Here is a 21,382-nt window from a genome sequence, read left to right on the forward strand (position 1 = left end):
AATGGATTTCTGTTATTGGCCACCAGAAAAATTTCTTAAATAACATATTTTCATGGAAAGACTACTTTCTGTTGCAGTTATTTATTTCACTTAGTTATTATTAACATATTTGTTTTCTTCACTATGTTTGAGTCCTTGGATGATGGAGATTGTGATGGTTTCTCTCTTCCCAAGTCTAGTAGTAGGTACACAGATTGAACACAATAAACTTTTGATAAATGAATTACATGGTGTAAGGGAGAGCAGTGGAGTCAGGGAGAACAGACCTCCTTCATGAGGGAGATCATATCTAGTCCCAGTAAATAAGAGATGGGGTAGATTTAAGAATTGTTTCTGAATTAGAATAGGTAAGACTTGATATACTGGAGATGGAGTACAAAAGGGTAAATAATGACTTTCAAGGTTTGTTTTTATTATAGGTGGATGACAACAGTAATAATGTTATTAATAGATAATATTCATTACACACCCTTCTAGCTCAGTTGGTAAAGAATCCACCTGCAATGCAGGAGACCCTGGTTCAATCCCTGGGTTGGGAAGATCCCCTGGAGAAGGAAATGGCAACCCACTCCAGTATTCTTGCCTGGAAAATCCCATGGACAGAGGAGCCTGGCAGGCTACAATCCATGGAGTCTCAAGAGTCTGACACGACTTAGCTACTTAGACAAATACACACTATTCATTAGGCACTGTGTCATGAAGTACATTAAGTATTTTACATATATTAAGCCATTTAATTTCTTAACGACTTATTGAGGTGGGTAGTCTTATTATCCCCACTTACTGGGGCTATTAGAGATCAACTAGCTCAAGGTCACTGACAACAGCTAGAAGGTGCCAGCCTCAAAGCTGATTCCTCAATCCTGATTCCTATAAGCCATACCCATAACCTACTCTTCTTTATTGCCGCTAATAGATGGCATCAATACACAGAATGGGGGTCCTACTCAATATACATATTGCATAAACTGCCTGTATCTCTTTGACTAAACATAGAGACGCATATTTGATGTGACTGCCTCTTTTTGATCAGATTTTCGGAAACATGGTTTGTAGTTTCATGCTTCCTCTCTGGAGGACCTAAAGTGGGGTGGAAGTTTGATAAAAGTTGACAAGAAAGATGAGAGAAGGTAGGTACAGACACGACATTCCCGAATGCTCTAACAGTTGCTGGAATGCCGGGATCTAGGTTCTATCAGACTCCCCTTCCTCTGATCCATGCCCCCAGAAACTCACGCACGCCCACACACACACACAGACACACGTTGTAAGGTACATATGCGTGCCAAGTCTCAGGTTGGATATAGTGGTCCTCAACTCACATCGAAGGTTCATCTTCCGACTCCTGGAGAGACCAACAAATTCGACGTGAACCGGAGACCGTCTGTTAAGCCCAGGGCAACAAGGCTCAGCGCCAGTTCGTCCTGGTTCCCAAGGAAACCACCCGCGAAGACACCTGGGGCCCGCGCCCAACACCTGCGAAAGCCCCGCCTGGCGCCAGGGGGCGCGGAAGCGCGTCGGCCCCTCCGGCCCCACTCCCGCCCCGCCCCCTCCCCGCCCTCTCCCCGCCCTCTCCCCGCCCCTAACCCCGCCTTCCCTCCGCGGGGCCGTACGGCTCCAGGCTCCGGGCCCGGCTCCCGGCGCAGGCGCAGTCCCGCGCTCCCTCGGCGGCTCCTCCAGCCGTGCACTGGCCGCGTTAGAGTGTACCGGCGTCGGCCAGCCGTCCGCCTCCGCCTCAGAGTGCTTCGGCGTGCGCCGTGTGCCGCTCTGCGAGCGCCCCGAAACGCGGGCCGCGGCGGTGGTAGCTTAGTCAGGTGAGCGCGGCGGCGGGAGGGAGAGGCCCAGGACGCGGAACACCGCCCCCCTCAGTGCGCGCGCGCCCGCCTCCCGCGAGCCGGCCTGGAGGGGCGGCCGCGGCAGGTGCAGGTGAGGGCGCGGCGCGCGGGGACCCGGCCCGGCTGTCCTGGCCCCGGCGAGCGCGCTCCTCTGGGCTCGCGGACGCCGGCGGTGGCGGAGGCTCGGCGCCTTGGGGGCATGTAGGCGCCCCTTGGGGCCGCTGGTGGGCGTCGGGCGGCGGCGGCTCCTCCCTCGTCCCTCGGGCGCGTTACTCATTAACTGCGCTGTCCTGAGCGCCCGAGGCGTGGAGCCAGACCCAGCTTACCTGTCGGCGGGGCGCGCGCGGCCGGAGCTGAGGGCCCGGGCTTGCGGAGCGGGTTGTAAAGAGACTTCGCCAACAAGTCTGGAGGCCGGCGCCGTGCGGGAGCTGGACCCGGCGAGGCAGTAGGCATGGACGGAGGGTCTTAGGAGACGGCGAGCCGGGAACGGTGCCAAGGCGTAGAGGTCAGCCTTGGGAGATTTCGGCGAAACGTGGTGGGCAAGAACCGGCGCCTTAGGAGACAGCTCAGTGCAGCCTGACTTTTGTTTCGGGGAGTTGAGGCGAGCTGTTCAGACATAATTGTAATTACACTACCCTTCCAGCGTGGATAGCTCGTTCTGATCGCCCAGGGAAAAGAGAGTTTAATGGACTCGGGAAGTGATGGTGTTAGATGGAATCTGCAGCACGTGAAGAGTTGCCAGTTGTTATGGGATTTAAAAAAGAAAAAGAAAAAAAGTCTGTAATGGCTAATGGGTAAAGTCTTGACAATTGAGAGCGCTCAGGTAATGATGATTCCGAAGATGCAGACAGTTTAGTTTCGCGGAAATGTAGCAAATTCCGAGGGTGCCTGTTTCCCACTTCTGTTTCCCCCTCCATTCAGGGTCGGGAAAGAGACTTCCTTGTAAGCTTTTGCCGTGAAATGATTACATAATTGCAGCAGAGGCCAGTAAGAGGATTAGAACAAAACTGTTGTATTGTAAATCTGTTGCAAGACCCGGTTTCTGTTCATTATCCTTATTTTGTTGTTCATGCCATTTTAAGGGGAAAAAATGGTGAATGACATATCAAGGAGAAAGGAGGCAGAGTGGAGAAAACAGAATAGATTTGTAACCAGTCAGAGTAAATATTTGATACTGTTAAAAGATTTCACCACTTTGATGGGGCCTTGTTGTGTTAACGCTTGCTGTTTTATTTGCTAGTGTGGTGCGTTTTGATAGGACTTTTCATGTTTGGACAGATACGTACCCCAAGTATGGTTTGTGTGATAGAATCCTATCCTTGTGGAATATGTAGAAATAAGCTTAGCGGTTATATAATGTTACTACAGTAGTATATTTCTTACTATTAGGGAAAAAGAAAAAAGCTTTTCTTTTTTTTTTTTTTTCTATTTCCACTATTTCGAGAACCAAAGGGCATGCATAGACTGCAACTATTCTGGTATATTTGGCAAACAACTCATCGGTGGTATTGAATACCGCTAACTTTTCACCAGGATGAATATTTGATGTTCAGCTGCTTTGTGAATTTTCTAATTAGTGGCGTTTCTAATTAGATCCAGTTGTAGGTTTTGAATTGGTGTAGTTAATGCTTTTTTAAATATTATTTTCCTCTAATTTTCACTGAACCCTCAACTTCTACAGCCACATAAACACTCTATGTGTGGGTGTGTGTCTGTGTGTGTGTTTGTTGACTGTCTTCAGTGCAGCCTGTTGGAACTTCCCTGACCTGGGATGAACCCGTGCCCCCTGCTGAGGAAGTGTGGAGTTGTAACCACTGGACCACCAGAGAAGTCCCTTGCAAATAGTTTTTAAGATTGAAAGATTTGTAGAAATCTACATCATCTTGGTTTTAAGAACTTGCAGGTTACAGTAGTTTTACACGTATTATTGGAATTAGTATACCCTTCCCCCCTCCCTTTCTGAGCAAGACTCACTGAACCAATTTTAATAAAAAATTACCTATTTTTAAGTTTTAGCTCCGTCAGTTAAATCGTGCGTATGACCTCAAGTAAATCATTTAAATGGGGGTAGTGTTAGGCTTTCATGCATTGGAGAAGGACATGGCAACCCACTCCAGTGTTCTTGCCTGGAGAATCCCAGGGACGGGGGGCCTGGTGGGTTGCCGTCTATGGGGTCACACAGAGTCGGACACGACTGAAGCGACTTAGCAGCAGCAGCAGCAGCAGTGTTAGGTTGAACGGTTTGAGGTTTGTCTGTATTCAGCTGTTTTTAATATGGCTCAATCTAATATGAGCTTCATAATGGTGGGATGAGAGTTAGATGAGAGACTCCGTGTAGGGGGTGGAGGAGGGGGACAGATAGAGGTCAACAGTGTGCCATGCACTGTGCTTGTTGCTTCGAGTACCTTGACTCTCTAGTTCTTGGGACATTTCCTCGCATATAGGTGGTGGTATTGCATTTTACAAATCATGAATTGAGGGTCAGAGAGGTGAATAACTTGCCTCTAGTTACTTGGTTGTCTGTAGTCCTATAGCTGACTAATGGCAGAGCCAGGATTAAACATTGAGTGTGATTGCCCAAAATGGAAATCCTACCAGCCTTGCTCTTTCCGTTCCTGAACTACACCTTCTGTAAAAAGAGCTTTGTGACTAAGAAGACTGGTTAAAAAATAAACAGGTTTTCTGATGATGTGATACTCACTGCTGCTGCTACTACAGAGTCTAGCCCTTAGGCTGTATCAGGTTCTGGTCTGAGCATTGTGCCAACTCATTTACTCTCACATTGACCTAGGAGTTAGGTAATACTTTATCCATTTAATAGTTGAGGAGATTGAGGCACTGAGAGGTTATGGAGCTTGCTCAAGGTCACAAAAGCTAATTAATGAGGGGACTAGATTAGGAGTTGGGCAGTTTTTCTTTGATGTCCATGCTCGTAACCATTCTACTTCTTCCTGTGTAGATTATAATGCTGAAGAATTGGTTTTAATTTAGCTTTTATGAGACACTTAATATTAGTGTAATAAGTAATTCTTAGTGTATCACCAGTGATTTTTAAATCAGACATTATGAGTGTCTGCTCTGCAAGTCACAGTGGGGGTTAAAGGAAAGACTTTATAAGAAGTCTGGAAGGTAGACCATGTAATCATTGCCATATCTTTTTGTAAGTTTATCAAAATTTAGAAGGTACCTTCACATACATCTGGTGTTGTAATTTTAATGAGTGTCAGGTAAGACAAAATGTTTAAGTAGTTGGAGAGTAGGGAAGAAAGGAGTAGTAGTTGGTAGTGATATTTGTGTGTTGAGGGAAAGCTTTGAGGGTAATCTGAGGGAGTACACTCTTTCACACCAAACCTTTGCCCTGTAGAGTGCGAGTCAAGATGTAGTTCAATGAAAGGTGGTAAATTGGTTACTAAATTACTTAAATACATGATATCCTAAAAAGAAAGTGTCTGAAGAAATTTAAAGAATCCTTTCTAGCTCTCCCTGATAGCTCACTTGGTAAAGAATCTGCCTGCAGTGCAGCAGACTCTGGTTTGATCCCTGGGTTGAGAAGATCCCCTGGAGAAGGGAAAGGCTACCCACTCCAGGATTCTGGCCTGGAGAATTCCATGGACTGTATGTTCCGTGGGGTTGCAAAGAGTCGGACACGACTGAGTGACTTTAACTTCACTTCTAGCTATTTATAGTTTCTCTTTTTCTGTTCTGCTGTCCTTACCTTTGCCACATTCAGTTCAGTTCAGTCGCTCAGTTGTGTCCGATTCTTTGCGACCCCGTGAGCACAGAACGCCAGGCCTCCCTATCCATCACCAGCTCCCACAGTTCACTTAGACTCACATCCATCGAGTCAGTGATGCTGTCCAGCCATCTCATCCTCTGTTGTCCCCTTTTCCCCCTGCCCCCAATCCCTTGCAGCATCAGTCTTTTCCAGTGAGTCAACTCTTCGCATGAGATGGCTAAAATACTGGAGTTTCAGCTTCAGCATCATTCCCTCCAAAGAAATCCCAGGGCTGATCTCCTTCAGAATGGACTGGTTGGATCTCCTTGCAGTCCAAGGGACTCTCAAGAGTCTTCTCCAACACCACAAAAGATCTATTCTTTGGTGCTCAGCTTTCTTCACAGTCCAACTCTCACATCCGTACATGACTACTGGAAAAACCATAGCCTTGACTAGACGGACCTTTGTTGGCAAAGTAGTGTCTCTGCTTTTGAATATGCTATCTAAGTTGGTCATGACTTTTCTTCCAAGGAGTAAGTGTCTTTTAATTTCATGGCTGCAATCACTATCTGCAGTGATTCTGGAGCCCCCAAAAATAAAGTCTGTTTCCACTGTTTCCCCATCTATTTGCCATGAAGTGATGGGACCAGATGCCATGATCTTAGTTTTCTGAATGTTGAGCTTTAAGCCAACTTTTTCACTCTCCTCTTTCACTTTCATCAAGAGGCTTTTTAGTTCCTCTTCACTTTCTGCCATAAGGGTGGTATCATCTGCATATCTCCTTATTTATTTTTTTTATATTTCCAAAGCACAGAGCACATGCCTCTTTTTGGTATCATTTTGATATTTACATCATATTTGTAAATGTTTGTTGACAGTGAGGTCTTTTCTAGTAAACACACGCTTTGAGGGCAGGGCTTTAATGCATCTAACCCCACCATATAGCTTTAGTTTTGGGCCTGGAACCTAGTAGGTACTGTGCTGTTTGGTGATGGATGGTTAGCCAAAAAAAAGTTAAAATGTGTTGAAACTGGTCTAGCAATAGAAATGGAAGTGAGTGTTCACAGTAGGGATTGAAGGGCCTAAGGGAAGAAGAGGTTACTTACAAGAGGTAGCATTAATTTGCCATCTCTGTGTTTCCCTTCTGCTTTCCCTTTCAACTTAAAGCTAAATGAGGTGGTTTCATAAGCTTCAGTTGTATATAGAAAAGTGAAAAAGTAATTATCTTAGGATATTTAGCAACACGAAATTAAATCGCTTTAACCATAAGCAAAGATAATTTAAATCAGAGGAAAAAGAATGGAAATTATTGAAATAGTTCAAGTTTGAGAAGTTTGTTGCTTATAGTTGATGACTGTTGTAAGTATAAGCATAATGGAAGTTGGATAAACTCTACATAATAAAGTTTATGACTTGACATTCTAGTGGAAGGAAACTCCATGCAAGAATGTGAGAGTAGCTTTGACGCATACAGAAACATACTGATGATAGCCTGTGTGTGCGTGTGCTCAGTCATGTCCAACTCTTGCGACCCCATGGAATGTATCCTGCCAGGCTCCTCTGTCTGTGGGATTTTCCAGGCAAGAGTACTGGAGTGGATTGCCATTTCCTCCTCCAACGGGTCTTCCCAACTCAGGGATTGAACCTATGTCTCCTGCATTGGCAGGCAGATTCTTTACCACTGAGCTACCAGGGAAGCCCCTTAGAGCCATTTAAGTAAGTAAATTGTCATTTGATGTGTCCAGATAATAGTTTGAGTATTTGTTTGTGGGCATCTGATTGACAGATCAAGATGAAGTATAAAAGAACAACTAAAGTAGATTTGAAGAACAGTACGTAAGTATACATTAATTAATATCTTGTTGGGAAGAGAGTTAATTTGAACTCTGTACCTCAGAATGACTGGTTTTTCCCTTCCTTCTTCTTTATCAAGGATAACTAAGGTTCCCTTCTGGTTTGTAAGACAAACCCCTTTGTAGGCTCTTATTATTTACCCCCTCATTTATTCTTTTTTAGATCTTTATAGATATCATTCATCTGTGTTGTGCTTTACAGTCTTCAGGACATTTTTACATTGACAGATAAGCTACTTGATTTTCTCAAATGTAGGCAGGGGCGATAATACCACCACCATTATAGATATTAAAGCTGAAGCTCAGAGAAATTAAGTGACATACCCTAGTTCACACAGCCAGTTAATAACAAAATCTGAATTAGAAAGGTTTTCTGAAGCTTGTTTGATCAAATGCTCAGTTTTCCCCAAACTTTAAAAACAGTTTCTCCAATCTTGCTATGGTACTTATTGTTTTATCTCCAATTTTTAAAGGTGGCCTGGAATCTCTGTCTCTGTTCTTCACTGCTCTGCTATTTATTACTTCCCTAATTAATCTTATTGCTTGTTTATCCAATCAACATATACTTCAGTGCCTATTGAATATTTAATTGACCTGTATTCTTACATATATAAAATAAAGAGGCTTCCACTTTTAAGAGAAGGAAACTTGGAAGACAATTGTTTTTTTATATTTTTGTTCCAAAAATTTGTAATACAGTGCCTGCCAATGCAGGAAACCCGGGTTTGATCCTTGGCTCGGGAAGATCCCCTGGAGAAGGGAATGGCAACCCACTCCAGTATTCTTGCCTGGAAAGTTCCATGGACGGAGGAGCCTGGTAGGCTACAGTCCATGGGGTCACAAAGAGTCGGACACGACTGAGCAGCTAACACTTTTCATAGTATTAGTAACCCAGGAAGTTCTGAGATATAATGGTCATCTGAGTTAAATTCACCCATTCCAGTCCATTTTAGTTCGCTGATTCCTAGAATGTCGACATTCACTCTTGCCATCTCTTGTTTGACCACTTCCAATTTGCCTTGATTCATGGACCTAACATTCCAGGTTCCTATGCAATATTGCTCTTTACAGCATCGGACCTTGCTTCTATCACCAGTCACATCCACAGCTGGGTATTGTTTTTGCTTTGGCTCCATCCCTTCATTCTTTCTGGAGTTATTTCTCCATTGATCTTCAGTAGCATATTGGGCACCTACTGACCTGGGAAGTTCCTCTTTCAGTGTCCTATCATTTTGCCTTTTCATACTGTTCATGGGGTTCTCAAGGCAAGAATACTGAAGTGGTTTGCCATTCCCTTTTCCAGTGGACCACATTCTGTCAGACCTCTCCACCATGACCCACCCGTCTTGGTTTGCCCCGCGGGTATGTCTTGGCTTCATTGAGTTAGACAAGGCTGGAAAAGGTCAGTTTTCATTCAGTGCCAAAGAATGCTCAAACTACCGCACAATTGCACTCATCTCACATGCTAGTAAAATAATGCTCAAAATTCTCCAAGCCAGGCTTCAGCAATACGTGAACCGTGAACTTCCTGATGTGCAAGCTGGTTTTAGAAAAGGCAGAGGAACCGGAGATCAAATTGCCAACATCTGCTGGATCATGGAAAAAGCAAGAGAGTTCCAGAAAAACATCTATTTCTGCTTTATTGACTATGCCAAAGTGGGTCACAAGAAACTGTGGAAAATTCTGATAGAGATGGGAATACCAGACCACCTGACCTGCCTCTTGAGAAATCTGTATGCAGGTCAGGAAGCAACAGTTAGAACTGGACATGGAACAACAGACTGGTTCCAAATAGGAAAAGGAGTATGACAAGGCTGTATATTGTCACCCTGCTTATTTAACTTCTATGCAGAGTACATCATGAGGAACACTGGACTGGAAGAAGCACAAGCTGGAATCAAGATTGCCAGGAGAAATATCAATAACCTCAGATATGCAGATGACACCACCCTTATGGCAGAAAGTGAAGAGGAACTAAAAAAGCCTCTTGATGAAAGTGAAAGAGGAGAGTGAAAAAGTTGGCTTAAAGCTCAGCATTCATAAAACGAAGATCATGGCATCCAGTCCCATCACTTCATGGGAAATAGATGGGGAAACAGTAGAAACAGTGTCAGACTTTATTTTTTTGGGTTCCAAAATCACTGCAGATGGTGATTGCAGCCATGAAATTAAAGGACGCTTACTCCTTGGAAGAAAAGTTATGACCAACCTAGATAGTATATTCAAAAGCAGAGGCATTACTTTGCCGACTAAGGTCCGTCTAGTCAAGGCTATGGTTTTTCCTGTGGTCATGTATGGATGTGAGAGTTGAACTGTGAAGAAAGCTGAGCGCCGAAGAATTGATGCTTTTGAACTGTGGTGTTGGAGAAGACTCTTGAGTGCAAGGAGATCCAACCAGTCCATTCTGAAGGAGATCAGCCCTGGGTGTTCTTTGGAAGGAATGATGCTGAAGCTGAAACTCCAGTACTTTGGCCACCTCTTGCGAAGAGTTGACTCATTGGAAAAGACTCTGATGCTGGGAGGGACTGAGGGCAGGAGGAGAAGGGGACGACAGAGGATGAGATGGCTGGATGGCATTAGTGACTCAACGGATGTGAGTCTGGGTGAACTCTGGGAGTTGGTGATGGACAGGGAGGCCTGGTGTGCTGTGATTCATGGGGTCGCAAAGAGTCGGACACAACTGAGCGACTGAACTGAAGTTCTGAGAATTTCTGAAAACCTTTAAGATTCTGCAATAATGAACATTTTGGAATATGTCAGATTGTACATTTAATCCTGTGGTATTAGTAAGTGGAAATTAATTTGTGGTCTATTTTAATGAGTGGGAAGATTGTGTAGCTTGACTGACCATCTGACTAATTTTTCCTTTGAGTTAGTAATTAATTTCACACTTATAAACATAGACTGCTTCCTAAAATGTAAACGTGAATTGTTTTTTGTTACAACCAAATGTTAGTTTGGAAAATCAACTTTATAATTTTAGGGAAAGTTAATGAGAAAATTATTTTTTTATACACCTTTTTGTTTTGTTTTTCTTCCTTTATATAGTATTTGAATAAATCTCAATTTTCTAATTATGGAGAATTTAAAACAAAATACATAGATGCAAATATATGACGAACTTCAAATTTCCCATCATCTAGCCCATCAACTATTGTCAATCCTGCCCCATCTACTCCCTGTACTAGTCCCTCTCCTGTATTATTTTGAGCAAATTCCAGGCATTGTATAATTTTATCTGTAAATATATCATTATGTATTTCTAAAAGGTAAAGGCAGTTAGCTATAATACAGTTTCACACTTTAAAAAATTAACACTTAAAATTTTTTTAGGTAAGGATTACTAATTACAAACACCCACACTTTTTTTGATTATATCATAAGGCCATTATATTAAAATCAGGTTTCTGTTGATTTTATTTATATGCTATTCCTACCCTCTGACAACAAACTATAAGGGGCTGAATAAGTACTTATTTTAAATCCAAGCATAGCAGCAAAATAAGTAAGGAAATGATGAGAGCAAAGAGAATGTAGGGAAAAAATAGGAAGGATGGGAAAGTAACAGCAAATGGTCAGTTCAGTAGCAGTGCATTAGAGAAACTTTAGTTTTTTCTTTCTGAAAGTAAAACAGTTGTTCATAGATTAAATAGGATTCTTCTGTTTGGATTGTTCTCTTCTTAAAATTGGCTGGGTAAGACTGCCTTAGAAATCCTCTGTCTTCATTTAACCTTTGTCTTGAGTCTTACCCCTAACCTTTTAAGATGTAGTGAAGTCAGACGCAGGTGCTGGAGTCAGACACACCAGGCTTTGAATCCTCCCTCTGTTACTGACTGTTTCACCTTAACAAAATTAATTAACCTCTCTGATCCTCAGTTTCTGAATCTATAAAATAGAGGTAAGAACCATTTCAAAGGGATGCTAAGAGGAATAACTAGAATAATGTACATAGTGTATATATGTATATGTCACAGTAAACAATGTAATAATGTAATGCATATGTGTGTATATGTAGAAATATAATTGAAGCTATTCTGAATGTTTTCATATATAGATGTTAAATATATGTGCCTTCATCCCCTCATTTGCAATGTGTGACCTTCATACTCTCTTGCGTAGTCTGTTGCAGTAGCCTCTTAACTAATTGCTTCTAGTCTCTTGTCTCTAGTTAAAGTCCTTGGGAGTCATTTTTCTAATGACATCACAATTCATCTGTACTTCCTAAAATGTAGATCTGAGCACCTCTTCAGGATGAAACTCCAAGTAACATTTTCCATGTTAAGCGAAGCTTTTAATTATCTGTCTCATATCTGCTTCTCCAGGTTGATTTTCTGTCCTCTTTTTTTTGGTTAGTTTCATTAGTGCCAAACCCTTATTCCTTGACTATACTATATTATTTCCTTGCTTAGCTCATCTACAGACTCCTATTCGGCGTTTAAAAATCTAACTTATATTTTTACTTCTCCTTGAAACATTGTCTTCCGCCTCCTCTCTCTTTAGGATTATCATTTAGTGGCCCATAATAGGCTTTGCATCTTCTTTTTAGCCCATTTTCATATCTGTATTCTTAGAACTTAATACCAGGATTTTCCCTGAGGAATTGAAGCTGACAATCATCCTTCCATTCAACTGGAAAAAAAAATGATTGATAAAATTATTAATTATACTTATACTAAAATAATATAGGTATAAAATATATTTAATAACTATAAACCATTAAGATTTTTCTAGGCATTCATTGAGATGATACATGTGAAATTCTTAGTTAGCTGACACATAGTTAACTTTCAGTATTGGCTGCTGTTTTTGCTGTGATAATGCTGACTTCTGGAAAGAAGAAATAAGATATAATGAATACTATGAATCAGAAGCAAATTGTTTTGATCAACTTTTAAACTTGGAGATCAGCTTTATTACTTAAAACTGAGTGATAATAAGGCCACTCAAGCTGTTAGTAATTCACCCATAAAAATTGAACGCTATCATCCTTTTCACTCATTTGTAGTGATCTCTGACAAGTTTAGTTTATGAATTGGGATAACTGCACTTGAAATTGAGTTATTGAATTACTTACTACTTAATGCTGAGAGTAGGGCTTCCTAGGTGGCGCTGGTGGTCAAGAATCCACCTGCCAATGCAGGAGTCGTGGGTTTGATCCCTGGTTGAGAAGGTCTCCTGGAGAAAGAAATGGAGCCTGGTGGGCTACCATCACTCGGGGTTGCAGAGTCAGACTCGACTGAGCAACTGAACACACACACACAATACAGAGAGTACTACTGCTTAAAAATAGCAGTTTATTTTATTCATATAAGAACTTTGAATGCAAAACAAATCTTAATGCTTCCATTTGAAAGAGCAAAAGATTTTTAGATCATTGTGATTGGCAGCTCATTACCAGCTAAGTTACACATTTTATGGAAATTTCGCATGCTTGAAAAAGGGACTACATTTAATCTTCAAATAATCTCCTTTTCAGGAGTGACTGGAATTTAAACAGTGTTTTAATGTATCCCCCAGAATGAAAACATTGTACATAAAGGCAGTGCTCTGAGGTACTCTACTAAATGCTACTTGCATTTCTCTTCTAATTCTCAACCTGTGAGGAAGCAAACCAAGCTAGATTTCCAGATAAGAGAAGCTAGGCACACATTGGCCCAGTAATTTGATAGAAAAGTGAAAGTGTTAGTCGCTCAGTCGTGCCCGACTGTTTGGGAGCCCATGAACTGTAACCCACCAGGTTCCTCTGTCTATGGGATATTATAGGCAAGGATACTGGAGTGGTTTGTCATTTCTTTTTCTAGGGGATCTTCCTGATCCAGGGATTGGACCTGGGTTTCCTGCACAGCAGACAGGTTCTTTACTGACTGAACTACCAGGGTTCAGACCTGCCTCTCCTTGAGGTTTGGATCTTATGTTCCTAGTCTGTGCTCCAGTTTATGGAACATTTTCCACAAATGCTTTACTTTTACACTTTAGACATGCCTGAAAAGTCCTGCCAAGGGCTTTATCTTTCTCATTATTTCCTATTTCTTTGGGTCTTTTCTTTGGCTTTACTTTTTCTGGGAGTCTTTTCCTTCTGATTTATTTGGCCTTCTTGTGTGGTCTCTTAGTAGCCTTTGCTTATTCTCTGGCGTTTATCCCACTGTGTCATTGCCTCTAATTGTCATTGTCTCCTGCTATATTGATACTATTTGGGAGCAGAGATGATTTACCATCTTCTTTCTCCAGAGCCTGGCACATAGTAGACTGTCTGTGAAAACTCATTGAAAGAACAGTTGAATGTTTATAGGAAAAATAGAGCGGGTGTTGCAGGGATGTGAAGTGAACTGACTTGGTTGTGTACGACTCTTTGTGACCCCATGAACTGTAGCCTACCAGGCTCCTCTGTCCATGGAATTTTCCAGGCAAGAATACTGGAGTGGGTTGCCATTTCCTTCTCCAGGAGATTGTCCCAACCCAGGGATTGAACCTGCGTCTCCCGCATTGCAGGCAGACACTTTACAGTGTGAGCCACCTAATGGATTTTAATTCAGTTTAAGGAGAAACATTGTTACATGAACCATCTAACAGTGGAAAGGCAAAGCAATTCTAGTGGTGATAGTGTGGTGTGGTTAAGAGCTAGGATTCTGAAGTCCCAGCAGCCAGAGATTTTAATCCTGGTTGCCTTAAGCAGCAGCTTCCTCAGCTATACATGTACTGGCACTATACCTGCTCTTTAGTAAGTGCTCAACGACTTAGCAGCAGCAGCAGTAAATAGATGGCATCACCGACTTGATGAACATGAGTTTGAGCACCCTTTGGGAGTTGGTGATGGACAGGGAAGCCTGGGGTGCTGCAGCCCATGGGGTCGCAAAAAAGTTGGACATGACTGAGCGACTGAACTGAACTGAAGGGAGAAACAGCTCTGTAATCCTGTGAAATTGGTACGGGTAGTTGGATGATTTAGCTCCCCAGACCGTCCTTCTCCCCTGGATTATTTTGAAGCAAATCCAAGGAATTTTATTTCTTCTATATTTCTGTGATATCCCTAAAGGATAAGTTTTGCTCACATAACCATCATACCATTATTATCTCTAAAAACTGACAATAATTCATAGTAATATCAGTAATATCCAGTGTTCAGGTTCCATTGATTTTTTTCATAATGTTTTTATAGTTGGTTAATTCAGATAATTCAAGCAAGGCCCCCACATTATATTTCTTCATGTCTCGAGTCTCTTTCTAAATTCCTTTTCTGCCCCATTTTTATTCGTTGAAAAAACCAGGTGATGTTTCCAGTAGAGTTTCCAAAGTCTGGGTTTTGCTGTTTTTGTCTGTATGGTGCTATTTTTAATATGTTCTTTTACCCTCTCTTGGGCTTCCCAGGTGGCGCGGTGGTAAAGGTGTGCCAGTGCACGATACACAGGAGGCTCAGGTTGGATCCCTAGCTTGGGAAGATCCTTGGCATAGGAGATGGCCGCCCACTCCAGTATTCTTGTCTGGAAAATTCCATGGACAGAGGAGCCTGGTGGACTGCAGTTCCTGGCATTGCAGAGAGTTGGACATGACTGAGCCCGCACACACTGTGCTCTATGTTTCCTACAAACTGATAATCACCTAGAGGGTTAATTGAACTGAGGTCATTTTCTTTTTATTAGGGGAGAGGGTCAAGAATATTTCATGAATGGTGGTAGTGTTTCTTCCCTGTTTTACCACATAATTCTCATAATTTATGATTTTCTCCCTTTTCGTGACATTAAGTCATCATTTTGATCCATTAATTATAAAGTCTCCCAGATTTTACCGAAGAGTTTTAATAGTTATTGATAATTGTTGCCTAGACTCATTGTTTCATTAAGATTGCAAAGTTATTAAGTAGGACTCTTTGAAAAGAAGGATTTTTCCTCATAAACTCTTAGTTCTCTGATATATTGGAAAGTCAGGATAAATACTGGATTCTTTATTTTACCGGTTTTCAAAATAGTGTTTTGGTTACATGGCACTGATCAAAAGGAGTCAGTGAGATTTATTTTTGTTTATTTTTAGTATAATCATGAAACCTTGAGCCTAAAACTGTTTTTTTTTTGTTCTTTTTTTTTAATATAAATTTATTTATTTTAATTGGAGGTTAATTACTTTACAATATTGTATTGGTTTTATCATACATCAACATGAATCTGCCACAGGTATACATGTGTTCCCCATCCTGAACCCGTGTTCCCCATCCTGAACCCCTCCTCCCCGTACCATCCCTCTGGGTTGTCTCAGTGCACCAGCCCCAAGCATCCAGTATCATGCATCGAACCTGGACTGGCGATTCGTTTCTTATATGATATTATACATGTTCTAATGCCACTCTCCCAAATCATCCCACCCTCTCTCTCTCCCACAGATTCCAAAAGACTGTTCTATACATCTGTGTCTCTTTTGCTGTCTCGCATACAGGGTTATCCTTACTATTTTTCTAAATTCCATATATATGCGTTAGTATACTGTATTGGTGTTTTTCTTTCTGGCTTACTTCACTCTGTGTAATAGGCTCCAGTTTCATCCACCTCATTAGAACTGATTCAAATGTATTTTTTTTAATGGCTGAGTAAAACTCCATTGTGTATATGTACCACACCTTTCTTATCCATTCATCTGCTGATGGACATCTAGGTTGTTTCCATGTCCTGGCTATTAAAAACAGTGCTGCGATGAACATTGGGGTACACGTGTCTCTTTCAATTCTGGTTTCCTCGGTGTGTATGCCCAGCAGTGGGATTGCTGGGTCATAAGGCAGTTCTGTTTCCAGTTTTTTAAGGAATCTCCACACTGTTCTCCACAGTGGCTGTACTAGTTTGCATTCCCACCAACAGTGTAGGAGGGTTCCCTTTTCTCCACACCCTCTCCAGCATTTATTGCTTGTAGACTTTTGGATCGCAGCCATTCTGACTGGCGTGAAATGATACCTCATTATGGTTTTAATTTGCATTTCTCTGATAATGAATGATGTTGAGCATCTTTTCATGTGTTTGTTAGCCATCTGTATGTCTTCTTTGGAGAAATGTCTGTTTAGTTCTTTGGTCCATTTTTTGATTGGGTCGTTTATTTTTCTGGCTTGTATATTTTTGAGATTAGTTTTTTGTCCATTGCTTCATTTGCTATTATTTTCTCCCATTCCGAAGTCTGTCTTTTCACCTTGCTTATAGTTTCCTTTGTTGTGCAGAAGCTTTTAATTTTAATTAGATCCCATTTGTTTATTTTTGCTTTTATTTCCAGTGTTCTGGGAGGTGGATCATAGAGGATCCTGCTGTGATTTATGTCGGAGAGTGTTTTGCCTATGTTCTCCTCTAGGAGTTTTATAGTTTCTGGTGTCTTATGTTTAGATCTTTAATCCATTTTGAGTTTACTTTTGTATATGGTGTTAGAAAGTGATCTAGTTTCATTCTTTTATAAGTGGTTGACCAGTTTTCCCAGCACCACTTGTTAAAGAGATTGTCTTTTCTCCATTGTATATTCTTGCCTCCTTTGTCAAAGATAAGGTGTCCATAGGTGTGTGGATTTATCTCTGGGAAATTATTTGTTATAGCTCTGTGAAAAATACCGTTGGTAGCTTAATAGGGATTGCATTGAATCTATAGATTGCTTTGGGTAGTATACTCATTTTCACTATATTGATTCTTCCGATCCATGAACATGGTATATTTCTCCATCTATTAGTGTCCTCTTTGATTTCTTTCACCAGTGTTTTATAGTTTTCTATATATAGGTCTTTAGTTTCTTTAGGTAGATATTTTCCTAAGTATTTTATTCTTTTCATTGCAATGGTGAATGGAATTGTTTCCTTAATTTCTCTTTCTATTTTCTCATTATTAGTATATAGGAATGCAAGGGATTTCTTTGTGTTGATTTTATATCCTGCAACTTTGCTATATTCATTGATTAGCTCTAGCAATTTTCTGGTGGAGTCTTTAGGGTTTTCTATGTAGAGGATCATGTCATCTGCAAACAGTGAGAGTTTTACTTCTTATCCAATTTGATTCCTTTTATTTCTTTTTCTGCTCTGATTGCTGTGGCCAAAACTTCCAAAACTATGTCGAATAGTAGTGGTGAAAGTGGGCACCCTTGTCTTGTTCCTGACTTTAGGGGAAATGCTTTCAGTTTTTCACCATTAAGGATAATGTTTGCTGTGGGTTTGTCATATATAGCTTTTATTATGTTGAGGTATCTTCCTTCTATTCCTGCTTTCTGGAGAGTTTTTATCATTCCCTGCATCTATTGAAATAATCATATGGCTTTTATTTTTCAATTTGTTTTGTGGTGTATTACATTGATTGATTTGCAGATATTGAAGAATCTTTGCATCCCTGGGATAAAGCCCACTTGGTCATGGTGTATGATCTTTTTAATGTGTTGTTGGATTCTGATTGCTAGAATTTTGTGAAGGATTTTTGCATCTATGTTCATCAGTGATATTGGCCTGTAGTTTTCTTTTTTTGTGGCATCTTTGTCAGGTTTTGGTATTAGGGTGATGGTGGCTTCATAGAATGAGTTTGGAAGTTTGCCTTCCTCTGCAATTTTCTGGAAGAGTTTGAGTAGGATAGGTGTTAGCTCTTCTCTAAATTTTTGGTAGAATTCAGCTGGGAAGCCATCTGGACCTGGGCATTTGTTTGCCGGAAGATTTCTGATTACAGTTTCAATTTCCGTGCTTGTGATGGGTCTGTTAAGATTTTCTATTTCTTCCTGGGTCAGTTTTGGGTAGTTGTATTTTTCTAAGAATTTGTCCATTTCTTCCATGTTGTCCTTTTTATTGGCATATAATTGCTGATAGTAGTCTTTTATGATCCTTTGTATTTCTGTGTTTGTTGCGATCTCTCCATTTTCATTTCTAATTTTATTGATTTGATTTTTCTCCCTTTGTTTCTTGATGAGTCTGGATAATGGTTGGTCAGTTTTATTTATCCTTTCAAAGAACCAGCTTTTGGCTTTGTTGATTTTTTGCTATGGTCTCTTTTGTTTCTTTGGCATTTATTTCTGCCCTAATTTTTAAGATTTCTTTCCTTCTACTAACCCTGGGGTTCTCCATTTCTTCCTTTTCTAGTTGCTTTAGGTGTAGAGTTAGGTTATTTATTTGACTTTTTTCTTGTTTCTTGAGGTATGCCTGGATTGCTATGAACTGTCCCCTTAGCACTGCTTTTACAGTGTCCCACAGGTTTTGGGTTGTTGTGTTTTCATTTTCATTCATTTCTATGCATATTTTGATTTCTCTTTTGATTTCTTCTGTTCTTTGTTGGTTATTCAGCAGCGTGTTGTTCAGCCTCCATATGGTAGAATTTTTAATAGTTTTTCTCCTGTAATTGAGATCTAATCTTACTGCACTATGGTCAGGAAAGATGCTTGGAATGATTTCAATTTTTTTTTAATTTACCAAGGCTAGATTTATGGCCCAGGATGTGATCTATCCTGGAGAAGTTTCCGTGAGAACTTTAGAAAAAGGTGAAATTCATTGTTTTGGGGTGAAATGTCCTATAGATATCAATTAGGTCTAACTGGTCTATTGTATCATTTAAAGTTTGTGTTTCCTTGTTAATTTTCTGTTTAGTTGATCTATCCATAGGTGTGAGTGGGGTATTAAAAGTCTCCCACTATTATTGTGTTGTTGTTAATTTTCCCTTTCATACTTGTTAGCATTTGTCTTACATATTGTGGTGCTCCTATGTTGGGTACATATATATTTATGATTGTTATATCTTCTTCTTGAATTGATCCTTTGATCATTATGTAGTGTCCTTGTTTGTCTCTTTTCACAGCCTTTGTTTTAAAGTCTTTTATCTGATATGAGTATTTCTATTCCTGCTTTCTTTTGGTCTCTATTTGCATGGAATATCTTTTTCCAGCCCTTCGCTTTCAGTCTGTATGTGTCCCTAGGTTTGAGGTGGGTCTCTTGTAGACAATATATATAGGGGTCTTGTTTTTGTATCCATTCAGCTAGTCTTTGTCTTTTGGTTGGGGCATTCAACCCATTTACATTTAAGGTAATTATTGATGGGTATGATCCCATTGCCATTTACTTTATTGTTTTGGGTTCTAGTTTATACACCCTTTTTGTGTTTCCTGTCTAGAGAAGATCCTTTAGCATTTGTTGGAGAGCTGGTTTGGTGGTGCTGAATTCTCTCAGCTTTTGCTTGTCCGTAAAGTTTTTGATTTCTCCTTCATATTTGAATGAGATCCTTGCTGGGTACAGTAATCTGGGCTGTAGGTTATTCTCTTTCATCTCTTTAAGTATGTCCTGCCATTCCCTCCTGGCCTGAAGAGTTTCTATTGAAAGATCAGCTGTTATCCTTATGGGAATCCCCTTATGTGTTATTTGTTGTTTTCCCCTTGCTGCTTTTAATATTTGTTCTTTGTGTTTGATCTTTGTTAATTTGATTAATATGTGTCTTGGGGTGTTTTTGCCTTGGGTTTATCCTGTTTGGGACTCTCTGGGTTTCTTGGACTTGGGTGATTATTTCCTTCCCCATTTTAGGGAAGTTTTCAACTGTTATCTCCTCAAGTATTTTCTCATGGTCTTTCTTTTTGTCTTCTTCTTCTGGGACTCCTATGATTCGAATGTTGGGGCCTTTAACACTGCCCTGGAGGTCTCTGAGATTGTTCTCATTTCTTTTAATTTGTTTTTCTTTTTTCCTCTCTGATACATTTATTTCTTCCATTCTGTCTTCTAATTCACTAATCCTATCTTCTGCCTCTGTTATTCTATTTGTTGCCTCCAGAGTGTTTTTGTATCTCATTTATTGCATTATTAATTATATATTGACTCTTTTTTATTTTTTCTAGGTCCTTGTTAAACCTTTCTTGTATCTTCTCAGTCCTTGACTCCAGGTTATTTATCTGTGATTCCATTTTGATTACAAGATTTTGGATCATTTTCACTATCATTATTCGTAATTCTTTATTAGGTAGATTCCCTATCTCTTCCTCTTTGGTTTGGTGGGCATTTATCCTGTTCCTTTACCCGCTGGGTATTTCTCTGCCTTTTCTTCTTGTTTATATTGCTGTGTTTGGGGTGGCCTTTCCGTATTCTGGCAGTTTGTGGAGTTCTCTTTATTGTGGAGTTTCCTCACTGTGGGTGGGTTGGACGGGTGGCTTGTCAAGGTTTCCTGGTTAGGGAAGCTTGTGTCGGTGTTCTGGTGGGTGGAGCTGGATTTCTTCTCTCTGGAGTGCAATAAAGTGTCCAGTAATGAGTTATGAGATGTCAATGGTTTTGGAGTAGCTTTGGGCAGCCTGTATAGTGGAGCTCAGGGCTGTGTTCCTGTGTTGCTGGAGAATTTGCATGGTACGTCTTGCTATGGGACTTGTTGGCCCTTGGGTGGTGCTTTGTTTCAGTGTAGGTATGGAGGCGTTTGATGAGCTCCTGTCAATTAATGTTCCCTGGAGTCAGGAGTTCTTTGGTGTTCTCAGAGTTTGGACTTAAGTCTCCTGCTTCTGGTTTTCAGTCTTATTTTTACAGTAGTCTCAAGACTTCTTCTATACAGCACCGATGATAAAACATCTAGGTTAAAGATGAAAAGTTTCTCCACAGTGAGGGACACCAGAGAGTTTCACAGAGTTACATGGAGAAGAGAAGAGGGAGGAGGGAGTTAGAGGTGACCCGAATGAGATGTGGTGGAATCAATAGAGGCGAGAACAAGCTAGCCAGTAATTACTTCCTTATGTACACTCCACAACTGGACCACTCAGAGATGTTCATGGAGTTATGCAGAGAAGAGAAGAGGGAGGAAGGAGACAGAGGTGGCCAGGAGGATAAAAGGGGGGAATCAAAAGGAGAGAGACAGATCCAGCCAGTAATCAGTTCCCTAAGTGTTCTCCACCGTCTGGAAGACACAGAGATTCACAGAGTTGGGTAGGGAAGAGAGAGGGTAGGGAGGAGACGCAGGTGACCTGGTGGAGAAAAAGGAGAGTCCAAAGAGGGAGAGAGCAGTCAAGCCAGTAATCTCGCTCTCAAGTGAAAATGGGTA

The 21,382-nt window shown here is 40.9% G+C and overlaps 1 protein-coding gene across 5 annotated transcripts in view; it reads left to right on the forward strand.

Annotated features, from left to right (window-relative positions):
* Window positions 1-1,596: 1,596 nt before the first annotated feature.
* LOC120857742 (RAB3A interacting protein) overlaps window positions 1,597-21,382 on the forward strand; it is a 67,492-nt gene continuing 47,706 nt past the window's right edge. For 3 of the 5 annotated variants that reach the window (XR_005719728.1, XM_040233448.1, XM_040233451.1), the window contains exon 1: window positions 1,597-1,814. The gene's annotated coding sequence lies outside the window, so the exon portion shown is untranslated. Of the gene's footprint in view, window positions 1,815-2,157; window positions 2,659-20,201; window positions 20,324-21,382 lie in introns of those variants that run through there. The other 2 variants (XM_040233450.1, XM_040233449.1) reach the window with 2 other exon arrangements.

The sequence above is a fragment of the Oryx dammah genome, unplaced genomic scaffold (assembly GCF_014754425.2).
Source record: "Oryx dammah isolate SB20612 unplaced genomic scaffold, SCBI_Odam_1.1 HiC_scaffold_29, whole genome shotgun sequence".
In the NCBI taxonomy this organism is placed as follows: domain Eukaryota; kingdom Metazoa; phylum Chordata; class Mammalia; order Artiodactyla; family Bovidae; genus Oryx; species Oryx dammah.